General features: G+C 32.6%; 1 pseudogene; it reads left to right on the top strand.

The window, feature by feature from the left end:
* The first annotated feature begins 1,212 nt into the window (after window positions 1-1,212).
* Window positions 1,213-10,412, top strand: LOC124889021 (annotated as a pseudogene).
* The last annotated feature ends 2,632 nt before the right edge of the window (window positions 10,413-13,044 follow it).

Raw genomic sequence — 13,044 nt, 5'->3', positions numbered from 1 at the left:
TACCCATTCCTAATTCATAAAATCAACCCATTAAATCAACAACTAGATAATTGAACAAGTTGATGAAATTGATACTAAACATGATTGTTAGAGAAACCATAATTGTAGATCGATTCAACCATTCATTGTGTAATAATCTACTCTTTTCTTAGTTAATTGTTTTATTTTTATTTCTAATTTAGTTAATTTATAAATTTATCTTGAAATCCACCACTTGAATAAATAATTTGCATATATAATTTAATAAAATACTTAATCAACAAGTCCCTATGGGTAGGATATCGGAACTTAAAAATCCTATATTATTTGTACCACCGCGTGCACTTGCGTGTGCATCTGGACACAACACTTAGACATGTCCTCCTCCCCTGCTACCACGCATTTGAGAAAATTTCACCCAATACTAAAATAAACCAATAGGAACGTCCTAATGAATTATTAATTTTTTAAAAAAGAGGAATAGAGTAGATTCAACGATCTAAAGAATCTGGAAGAAAGTTTGAATAGGTTCAATAACTCAAATAGTGAAACCAAAGCGTACATAGATTGAACGTTCAATTTAATATCTGAAGACCATGAGTGAAATAGCCCAGGATAATCATATTTTCTTTTGGAAATATTTACATCGATAAGGGGCAAATGTTGAAGCTTTTAATGCTAAAGTAAGTTCCCCAAGAAGCAAAAAAAAGACATGTCTAACTTTATAAATTATCTTAATTGCAATATTTCAAGAGTGGAAAGATAAAAAGGAAAAATCAAAGGACCTCACCTTCTTGTTAATTAAGTGAAAATAAGGTTTGTGGAAAAAGATCTAAATGAAAGGGATGTTTTCACTACTACAAATCTAAAGCTTCATCTTATAGGTCCCACAAAAAATTTTCTGTCACCAAATGTTTTTCTATATAACTTCTAAGCCCTCACTTCCATCAGACTCTTCAACCAATTTTTCCTTTTTTAACCTTGTTTACCCTTTACTCTCCTTTATTGTAATTGCTTCCATTTATCAGTACACTTTTCAGATACAAAACCTGCAAAAACTATCACTGCCATGCAGTGGTAGTTATTATACACTTTTTAAGGTAGTTAAACTTTGTGTGGCTGAAGCTAGAAAGGAGGTATTCAATTATTATATTGACCGATTTATAACTAGTAAGTCAATTATCTATCTGAAGTAACTTGTTAGAGTTAGAAGAGTTCTTGTCTGCATATAGAATGAAGGAGAGTGGTGGGAAACAAGTTGCACCTTCTCCATGCGCATTTTGTAAGTTGCTATGGAGGAGATGTGCACAAGATTGTGTTTTTTCTACTTATTTTCCAGCTGATGAGCCACAAAAGTTCGCCAGTATGCAAAAGGTCTTTGGTGCTAGCAATGTTAACAAGATGCTTCAGGTCAGAATGTTTAATTTCTTTATGTCTAATCAATTCATATTCATGTATTTTACCTTACATGCTAGAGAAAATTATGTGTTGCTGGAATTTAGACATAGTCATTATTATTATTATCATTATTATTATTATTATTATTATTATTATTATTATTATTATTATTATTATTGTGTCGGAGAATGTTGTTGCCAAGAAAATGCTCTACCGGTAATAAAATGAGATGCACTTTAATTTCACTATACAAGTAAAAGATGCCATAATGGGACAGCGGACAAAAGGGAAGACAATTCCAACGTGAAATTGAAGTTGGATTGGTACATTCATTTAATTTAAACTATATTTAGTTATCGTAGAAAAGGTTTATACATTGTCAAGAAAAATTTTATCCTATATAAGCTATAGGAAAGGTCAGTTGTATGACCCTTTCTACACTTGACAAGTGTCCATTGTGGGACACAGATTTTACCCTACACCCACTTTACTCCTATTCCAACTAGATATCATATTAAAAAGTTGAAAATGACAGTAGAAAAATAAATTGAAGGAGGGTGCATTGCATTTTTATTGATTACGTGTTTATGGCTCCAAACTTACGTAATTATTGTCAAAATGAGTAATGTTATTTTCTTTATGAGATGGTTTTGATAGATTTCAATGCTACTGGAAAATGAAGAAATTGCTTATAGAAGGATTAGAGAACGAATTAATTTAATAGAGTCAGATTTTAACCATTGGAATGTTAAAAATAGGAAGAGGGAGGCGAGAATTTAGAGGTGTTCACAAAAAAAAACTAAATGTTGAAGAAAAAATTCAACAATTTTTGTTTTTGATTCTTTTAAAAGTTTACTATACATATTAATTTTTTGGCACAATACATAAATATGTCTTTTAACTTGTCCTCAAATCACATCCATGACCTCAAACTTTGTGTGTGCACAAATAACCACTTAAATTTGTATAAAGTTGAACAAGTAAATACACACGTCCTACTTGTAAATTAGGTGTTTGTCTTTATAGTAATTGGATTTTTTTCATTACTTCTAGTTTTATTTGAATTTTTTTTAATTTTAGTGATGCTAAGAATTTAGTAAAAACAACATGAATCTTAACTCTTTTGGAAGTACTTACTCGTTGTTTCAATTTTTTTACTATTATGTTAATAATTTTCAATTTAGTTATATGGATACATCACATTATTCTACCATGTAATATGCGTATCTCATCCATGATAAAATATTTTCATTGTTAATATGTATAACTTCAAATATTGGACAAACTGAAGACAATTAAATAGAGTTTAAGTGAATTCAGGATATGAGTTAATTTTTAAGATTCTTACTATTGAATCCCGTTCTAATTAGCTACATCCTCCCCTAAAGTAGAGAACATTTTAAAGGATTATAAGTACTTTTATATATTAATATAATATAATATATTTATGCAATTTAACTTATAATAGCATACTCCTTCCGTATTAAAAAGGAATGACGTATTTTTCTTTTTAGTCTGTTTAAAAAAGAATGACCCCTTTTCTTTTTTGGCAATACTTTAATTTTAACTTTCCATATGACATATTTAAGGCCACAAGATTCAAAAGTCTTCTTTATTTTCTTAAACTTTGTATCAAGCCAAAATAGGTCATTTTTTTAAATGGATGAAATAGTACTTATTGTTATAAAACAAGAAAGAATAAAGAAGAGTAGAGAGAATAGAGAGACTAATTCTTATTTCTTCACTTAAGGGATGATTTTCAATGAAGGAATCCCTTCTATTTATAGGAAGAATTTTCCCCTAGTTTCACACTAAAAGACAAATACATCAAATCCTGATAGACATTCACTATAATTGATATATATCATAACACTCCCCCTTGAATGTATAACAATACACATATAGGTTGCCTCATTAAAAACCTTACAAGGAAAACCCAGTGGGACAAAACCTCGTAAGAGAAAAAGAGTACAACACGTATTAGCTCCCCCTAATAAGAACTTCCTTGAACCTTTGCATTCCGATATTGTGCACCATCTTCTTGAAAGTTACAGTTGGAAGAGAATTGGTGAATAAGTCAGTTACATTATTACTTGAACGAATCTTCTGTATGTCAATATCACTATTCTTTTGTAGCTCATGTGTATAGAAGAGCTTTGGCGAAATGTGTTTTGTTCTATCTCCTTTTATGAATCCTTCTTTAAGTTGTGCTATGCATGCTGCATTATCTTCATATAAAATCGTGGGTAGTTTATCACATTTCAAGCCACATTTTTCTCGAATGAGATGTATTATGGACCTCAACCACACACGCTCTCGGCTTGCTTCATTAATAGCTATAATCTCAGCGTGATTCGATGAAGTGGCTATGATAGATTGCTTTGTTGATCTCCAAGATATAGCAGTACCCCCATATATGAATACATAGCTTTTTTGAGACTGAGCTTTATGCGGGTCAGATAAGTATCCAGCATCAGCATAATCAACAAGATCGGAACTGCAATCTTTAGAATAAAATAAGCCCATATCGGTAGTCCCCTTTAGATACCATAATATGTTTTTGATCCCATTTCAATGTCTCCTAGTAGGAGCAGAACTATACCTTGCTAGAAAATTTATAGAAAAGCCAATATCAAGCCTTGTAGTATTTGCAAGATACATTAGTGCACCAATTTTACTAAGATATGGTATTTCAGGACCAAGGAGTTCCTCATTCTTTTCTTGAGGTCATAATGGATGCTTATTCACATCAAGTGATCAAACAACTATCGGAGTACCTAATGTATGTGCTCTATCCATATAGAATCATTTCAACACCTTTTCTGTGTAGGCAGATTGAGGAACAAAGATGTTGTTTGTCAAATGCTTAATTTGCAAACCAAGGCATAACTTTGTATTTTCGAGATCTTTCATCTCAAATTCTTTGTTTAGATAATCAATTGCCTTTTGAAGCTCTATTGGCGTTCCAATGAGGTTTATGTCATCAACATAGACAGCAAGTATAACAAACTCCAACGTTTTCTTTATGAAAACACATGGGCAAATTTCATCATTCGTATAACCTTCTTTAGATAAATATTCACTAAGACGGTTATACCACATACGTCCAGATTGCTTCAAACCATACAATGATCTTTACAATCTAATGGAATACATTTCCTGAGGCTTTGAACTAAATGTTTTCGGCATTTTAAATCCTTCAGGAATCTTCATGTATATCTCATTATCAAGTGATCCATATAGATAGGTTGTTACCACATTCATCAAATGCATTTCAAGTCTCTCATGGATAGTGAAACTAATAAGATAACGCAATGTAATTGCGTCCATAACTGGTGAATATATCTCATCATAATCGACACCATGCCATTGTGAAAATCCTTGTGCAACAAGGCATGCTTTATACCTTTTGTATTTTATTTTTCTCTTTTTTTTTTGGACAAAGACCCATTTATAGTTAACGGGCTTAACACCATCAGGTGTTTGAGTTATAGGTCCAAAAACTACATGTTTAGCAAGTGAATTCAATTCAGATTGAATTGCTTCTTGCCATTTTGGCTAGTCATTTCTTTGTCGACATTCTATGACAGATCGAGGTTCAAGATCCTTACTGTCTTGCATGATTTTCATTGCAACATTATATGTAAAGACATAATCCACTATTATTTCAGATCGATTCAAATTAGTTTCAACATCACTTGAATTCATGGATAGTTCCTTATTTTCTTGAGTCTCAGGCTTATTAATTCCTTCAGGGATATCAACATTGCTCAAATATTGAACTTCCATATGTGGATCTTTCATAGTGTCTTCTTGACCATTTGTTTTTCTTTTTCTAGGATTTCGATCCTTAGAACCTAATGATCTGCCATGCTTCAAGCATTCCTTAGATTCATTAGCTCTGACACTAGTGGATGATCCTTTAGACACATCAATTCAAATTGGGACATTCTCTGCAATAATATGTGATTTGGTGATCCTTTTTAGATCAGTAAATGCGTCCGACATTTGGTTTGTAATTTTCTACAGATGAATAATCTTTTGTACTTCTTGTTTACAAATAAAAGCACGTGGATCAAGATGAGATAGGGATGGATTTTTCCATAAAATTTCTCTTTTGATATCACTATCTTCTCCCCCTTATTTTGGGAAAAGTATCTCATCAAATCGACAATCTACAAATCGAGTAGTGAACATATCTCCCATTAATGGTTTAAGATAGCGAATAATAGAGGGTGATTCAAACCCAACATAAATTACTAACCTTCTTTGGGGGCCCATTTTGGTGCGGTTTGGTGGTGTTATAGGCACATATACACCACATCCAAAAGTTCTCAAGTGAGATATATTAGGCTCTTGACCCAAAATCAATTGCAACGGAGAAAATTTATAATAATTTGTTGGTCTAAGACGAACAAGTGTTGCAGCATCCAAAATTGCATGACCCCAAATAGAAGTGGGCAGCTTAGTTTTCATCAATAATGGTCTTTCTATCAACTGTAGATATTTAATTAATAACTCAGCAAGGCCATTTTGAGTGTGAACATGGGGTACAGGATGTTCCACTCTTATCCCAATCGATAAGCAATAGTCATTAAATTCTTGGGATGAAAATTCTGCAGTATTATCAAGGCGAATAGACTTAATTTGATTATCAGGAAATTGAGCTCGTAATCATATTATTTGTGCCAACAATTTTGCAAATGCCAAGTTACGAGATGAAAAAAGGTACACATGAGACCATCTAGAAGAAGAACCTATTAGGACCATGAAGTATCTAAATGACCTACTTGGTGGGTGAATTGGTCCACAAATGTCTCCATGTATATGTTCTAAGAATGCGTGGGACTCAATCCCAACTTTTGTTGGAGATGGTCTCACAATCAACTTGCCTTGATAACAAGCATTACATGAAAATTCACCATTCGAAAGAACTTTCAAGTTCTTTAATGGATGCCCATTTGAATTTTCTATTATTCGTCTCATCATTATTGATCCTGGATGTCCCACACTATCATGCCAAAGTACGGAAGTATTAGAATTAGTAAACTTCCGGTTTACTATAGAATGTGCCTCAATTGCACAAATCTTTGTCCAATACAGGCCAGAAGATAAAGCAGATAACTTTTCAATAACACATGTCTACCCAGAGATATTATGGGTGATAATAAGATATTCAACATTTATCTCATCAATTGTCTTGATATGTTAACCATTTTCAAGGATATCTTTAAAACTCATCAAGTTTCTTCGAGACTTAGGAGAAAACATGGAATTATTTATGATGAGTTTAGTTCCCTTGGGCAAGATTATAATAGCTTTTCCGAAGCCTTCAATCAAATTAGCACTACCAGAAATTGTAGTAACATTAATCTTGACCATGTTTAGATGAGAGAAATATTTCTTATCTTTGAATATCGTATGTGTAGTGCCAGAATCAATCAAACAAATATCTTCTTGAAAATTATCCATATCTTCAACCAAATAAAATATATATTAAGTTTTTGTACAAAGTGAAGCTTATAAGAAATTGTTAATCATAAAAAATAATATGTCCAAATTAAAAACTATTGAATATAATATTTGATAAAGAATGTAATATGTTATTATTATAATTAATAATATGGAACATTAACATACAATAATATAATATTGTTATATTATATTTGTTTAGGACGTGGATATACCATAACAATATAATATTACTATATTATACTTGATAAAGAATATGATAATATTATTGTATTATATAATATGAATAATTAATGACAATATTTATGTGGACAATATAAAAAAAACAGGCAAACAATATGTTAATCAATAGTACTATCGTAGCCGTCGTTTTAACATGCAAACACTTTGTCCTTTTTTTTTTCAGAAATGTGTAGTACTAGAAAAGCAATAGTATTGTTTTTTTTTCTTTCAACAAAAAAAAAATAGAGAAATTAAAACTCAATTTAATTTAATAATAAATTACAATAATGTAATTGATCTAATCAATAATAATCAAAAACTAATAATCAGGCAAACAACTACTTTTACATGATTCTTTATTCACTAACTCTTATCAATAAAAATAAAACAAAATTAAAAATCATTCATTCTTCCATGTTTACGGAACCATCACCAATCAAGTGATCAATCTTTCCTTCAGGGTGCTCGTAAAAGTCTGCTACATCCAAGCATGTGATGTCAACATTATTTTCAGAAAGAAAGTTAGCCTCGGGAGTTCTCTCTTTCTAGTTAGCCTCGGGAATTCTCTCTTTCTTCTTTAATGATGCTTGATAAAGATCAACCAAGTGCTTGAGTGAACGATAATCACGTGAATAATGTCCTTTTCCGCCATATCGAAAACAAGTAAATACTTCACGTTTCTCATCTTTTCTCTTTTTTTTATGAATGATTAACACCCGGAACAGGGTTTCTTTCTTGGTCAATGTGACCACGACCACGACCAGGGCCACAACCTTTTCCATGCCTAGTATGGTGAGCGTGTACATCATTCACTTCAAGGAATGGTGCAAATCCAGTTGGTCAGTTCTCGTGATTTTTCATCAACAAATCATTATTTTGTTCAGCCATGAGAAGATGAGAACTCAGTTCAGTATACTTCTTGAAATCTTTTTCTCGATATTGTTGCTATAAGAGCACATTCGAGGCATGAAAAGTGGAGAGTGTCTTTTCCAACATATCATTATCATTGACTGTCTCTCCACAAAGTTTCTATTGAGAAGAAATTCTGAACATGGCAGAATTGTATTCATGAACAGACTTGTAGTCTTGAAATCTTAGATACATTCACTCATATCGTTCTTTCGGGGGGGATGACCATCTTTAAATGGTCAAACGTTTCTTTTAGGCTATTCCACAATAAGAGTGGATCCTTAGTAGTAAGGTACTCAATTTTCAGAATTTCGTCAGAATGATGACGCAAGAAAATCATAGCTTTAACACGATTTTGACTAGATGTATTTTCATTCTTTATGACATCTCCAAAACCCATAGCATCTAGGTGGATTTCAGCATCCAACACCCATGAAATATAGTTCTTTCCCAAACTTTGAAGGGCAACAAACTCACAGTTCGTAAGATTGTTAGCCATATGGAAAAAGGAAAGAAAAATAATAATACCTTAGCCTTATCCTTCAAATTTGAGACAGTAGAGTCTCGTGCTGATAACATGTTATAACATAAGAAAGAATAAAGAAGAATAGTAGAGAGAATAAAGAGAGTAATTCTTATTTCTTCTCTTAATAGATGATTTACAATGAAGGAAGCTCTTCTATTTATAGGGAGAATTTGCCCCTAGTTTCACATTAAAAGACAAATACATCAAATCCTGATAGACATCAAATAGATCTTGATAGACATTCACCAAAATTGATATATATCATAACACTTACTTTATTTTTCGGAGGTTATTAGTAAGACTACCATAGAAGAACAACATGTATGTTGAGCTGATGGTGTATAAAAACTTTTTATGTGTGATATTTTAGGTAATGAATGACCCTTCAAATCAAGTATATTGAAGAGAAAGGCGGTCACATATGGTGACGAGTCAAAGTTAAAGATAACTACTAGTATGAAAATTTTGACTAATTTCAGCTACAACTAAAATCAATGAACAACTTGTGAGAAAAGTCAAATGCGCCAATAAATATTGGCTCTATAACGGCTGAAACGGTCCAAAGACCCCACTATCACCTTAAGGTAACACACACAATGCAATTATTTATCGATCTTAACTTCTTGGTTCAAATATGCTCGTCCAGAATGTTTTCCAACTAATACTTTATTAGTAACACAAGAGAGTGAAATCGGAAGACGAATAAAGAAAAGTACTTTGTAAAAAAAGTCTTAATACGTTCTCCATCTATTTTTACTTATTCGCTATTTTAAAAATAATTCTTTTTATTTTTAATATAATAAGAAAAAATAATTATATGATTTCATATTTTATCCTTAACATCATTAGTTGTTTCTTAAGAAACCTGCATAAAGTACAAGGTAGATAAGTAAAAGTGAATCAATTGAGTATTTATCTTTTTATTTTCTCGTGATGTACATAAGCATAAGCATATAGTCAAAAATTTGTTATTCCAAAGTAATTTTAGGAAAGTGCTTGCACATCACTTTTGTTTTTCCTTGCTTTAAGAACGTGAGTTCACACTTAAAAGACAAATTCCATGTTAAAAGCTCAGGTTTTTTACTTAACTCTTTTCTTGATAGTTAAACATGCTTTCTTTTTGTGTAATCATGACATCACTATGGTGTTTATAGTTGGTCAAGGTTTTGGGCCCTAATGTGATGACAGTACATGAAGGGACTAGAAAATTATGCCACGTGCAAAATTGAAAACGAAATAACATACCATACACACCTCTTTGGGGGTGGTGGGATCGAGGGTCTGGGAGGAAGAGGTGCAGGGATTAAAGAAAACGACGAATATAAACTAAACTGACAAATTTTGTTCTGTTATAATGTAGAACATTTAATCTTATACAACACTGAAAAAAGTTGCAGGCGCTCGATTTTTATAAATATAGTCTTACTTTAATTAAATTAGTATTAAATTGAAAATATTTTACTTGATGCAAATATTAACAACAACTGCCCATCACTTGAAAGTTGATCATTTTTTACAATTTAGAATTTGTTCATACAAGTTTTTACTATTTAAACTTTGAAATTTTAATTTTTTTTTTTGTAGGAGCTACCGGAGCATCAAAGGGGGGATGCTGTTAATAAAATGGTATAGGAAGCTAATGCTAGAGTGAGGGATCCAGTTTATGGTTGTGTTGGAGCTATATCCTCTTTGCAGCAACAAGTTGACCATCTCCAAACACAATTGGCAGTTGCACAAGTTGAGGTGGTACACATGAGGATGCGGCAGTTCTCGTCCATGTTTGGTGTCACCAGAAAATATGTCGCGGTCATCCCGACACACTCAAACTCAAATAACCATGTCCTTTTTTACCATAGACATGGTGATAGATCATGCTAATATGGGTGAGTCCTCATGGTCATGCTAGTAACTATTTAATTAATTAGCTAGTTGCTTGACTAGCATGCTTGCCTAGTCTTTTCTAAGATTTGCCATCTAGGTCTTACTTTTTTGTCTGCTTCTTTTTCCTTACCATACATCTTTATAGCACATCTTTACCTGACTCCTCAAGAGATATTGATGTCCATGATTAAACGTATTATAAATGTCTAAACATATAATTATGAGCTATTATGACATATATGTAGCTATGTATGTTGTGCTGACTACTTGACAATTACTTTCTGAAACTCAAGGGCGGGGGGGAGGGGGGGCAGATATTTGAAATAAAACTTTTATTAAGTCGACTGGTCAGTCTTGACAGTAGACTTACCTGCAAATTAATATACTAAACAAAACAGATTAAACTTAAATGCACAAACAAACAAACAGTAAATAAGATCATAACGCAGAGATTTATACTGGTTTGAAACACCAATGTGGTGCCTACTTTCAGTCCCTTTAGGTCACAAGGGTTTTCGTAAAGCCTTCAAAGTAGAGTCGGAATACAAATGTAGTGGAAAACTTTTGAATCTTATTTTGTTATTCAGATCTTGTGACACAGCCTCAACTGGTATAACTAAGTTGACTCAATCTTTCTTTTTTATAACAATTGTAAGCTAAAGAGTACAAAGATTTATTAAGAGAAGTTTGAGACACACTAAGAATTTCCTGTGAAGTTGCATATTGTGTTTGGTCTTCAATCTTCTCTTTTATAGCCTTCAGCTGATTTGATTTCTTTATTTATAAGGAAAACCCAATGGATTTCTTTTCAATCATGGATTTGAATTGATTCCTTGATTGAGGAATTACACTATATGATACGTCCATATTAGATATATCCGTACATGTGATGCAACCTTTTTTTCTCGAACATAAGCTCACAGCCATACATGTCCTATTAGATATGTCCATATAGAGGGTGGATCTTCCTTCCTTGCATAATTCCTTGTGGGATGCCATTGTGATTAATCGGAAATCTTCCTTATACTTGTATATCTAATGAGATCTTGACTGATATGCTTCCAGATTCAGTGCTAGCTTCCTTGTAGGTAGGGATATCCCGAGATATTCTGTTATAATTTGCTCCTAGAAGATCTTTCTTGATGTGATCATATCTTCAGTGTATTTTGGATATATTCATTTATTAGTTTGTCATTCTTAAAATATAATATGTAAATATTGGGAAAACAATCTGCCCTTTTTTTATAATGACAAATATAAACAGCAGTTGACTTTTCTGTTCTTGTAGTTGACTTGCTCCTCTTTTCTTTTTGACTCTTTGGACTTTGTCATGATTGAGTTAACTTCTTGAGCATTAGTAGGCGACTGACTGACTCTCCCCCTTACTTTAAGGCCCTATTCGATGTTTTCATCTTCCTCTCCCTTTTGACATAATAAAAAAAGAACAAAGCACACACACACAACAAAGCATAAAATGGGCACATGACAGATAAGCAGTCAATGCAGCATCTAAAACCAACAAAACATTATGGCAAGACAAGTTAAAATATCAGTTACAACCATAAAAAAAGAAGGGAAATGACCCCCTTTTGCATAGCAGTCATTATCTCAATATTTGACCTTGAAATAGGAAAGAGTATTATGCATGCTATGACAAAAGTGGTCATAGAATTTTTTGACATTTTTTGAATAGATGGAGTAAGAATTCTGGAGTAATATGGCAAAATCGTTGTTGGAGGAATTGATGTTGGACTTGATGGATTCTATGCGGTCAAATAATCTATTGAAGATCTTGAGACCTTCCTGCTTGAATCCATCAATAGTTAGCCGTACCTTGCCTACATTAGAACTTGTGTCCTTACCCAACTGTAGTAACCTGGTAGTCAAATCCTGAGAAGAATCAACCCTTTCTCGATAACCTTGAGCAGATTCTTCACTTTCTCAAATTTCTTCATCATAAGAAGCACATAATTAGATACATTCATACAGATTTGCTTACCTTAGGAGGATCTAATCTTACTTTTACACATTTTTTTTTGCACTATTCGTTATCCACCAAGACATATCCCATGTTGGCAAAGGTCTTAGACTCATAAGTTTTTAAGACTTCCATGATTGAATAAATAGATAGGTCAATAGAGTAGCATAAGAGGATTCTGGATCAGCAATCCATAAGGAACATTAGCAGAGGTATGAGCATCTACAGCACTCTCCAGCAAATATTCTCGAAACCAAACAGCTAAATTTGTTTCATACTTTTTCACCATGTAGTACCACACAAACACATTATGGCAAGTCGCATTACTAAGAGACCCCTTTCGAGGAATGAGTGTGGAGGCAATAATATGAGCTAATATTCTGTACTTAAAGCAGAGAGACTGTGGATCAAAATTTAACAAACTTATATCTGGGTCAGAAATGACCTTTTTAGCTTCCTCGAAGCTAACCTCAAAATTCTCAGAAGAGGTACCACTCATGAAGGGAATTATCCCAGAAAAATTAGTGTTAAAAACCTTTTAAAATAACAAATCATTGAGTATGATTCTTGTTCGAGGCACAAGAGTTTCTAGTTTGCCACTATCTTAAGAAAGGCAAAGATTCACATAGAACATGGGCATAGGATCCTCATATGCTTCCATCCTACAAAGGTGAAAAAC

This window comes from Capsicum annuum, chromosome 11, assembly GCF_002878395.1.
Source record: "Capsicum annuum cultivar UCD-10X-F1 chromosome 11, UCD10Xv1.1, whole genome shotgun sequence".
Taxonomy (NCBI): domain Eukaryota; kingdom Viridiplantae; phylum Streptophyta; class Magnoliopsida; order Solanales; family Solanaceae; genus Capsicum; species Capsicum annuum.
This window is presented reverse-complemented; position numbering and strand designations above follow the sequence as displayed.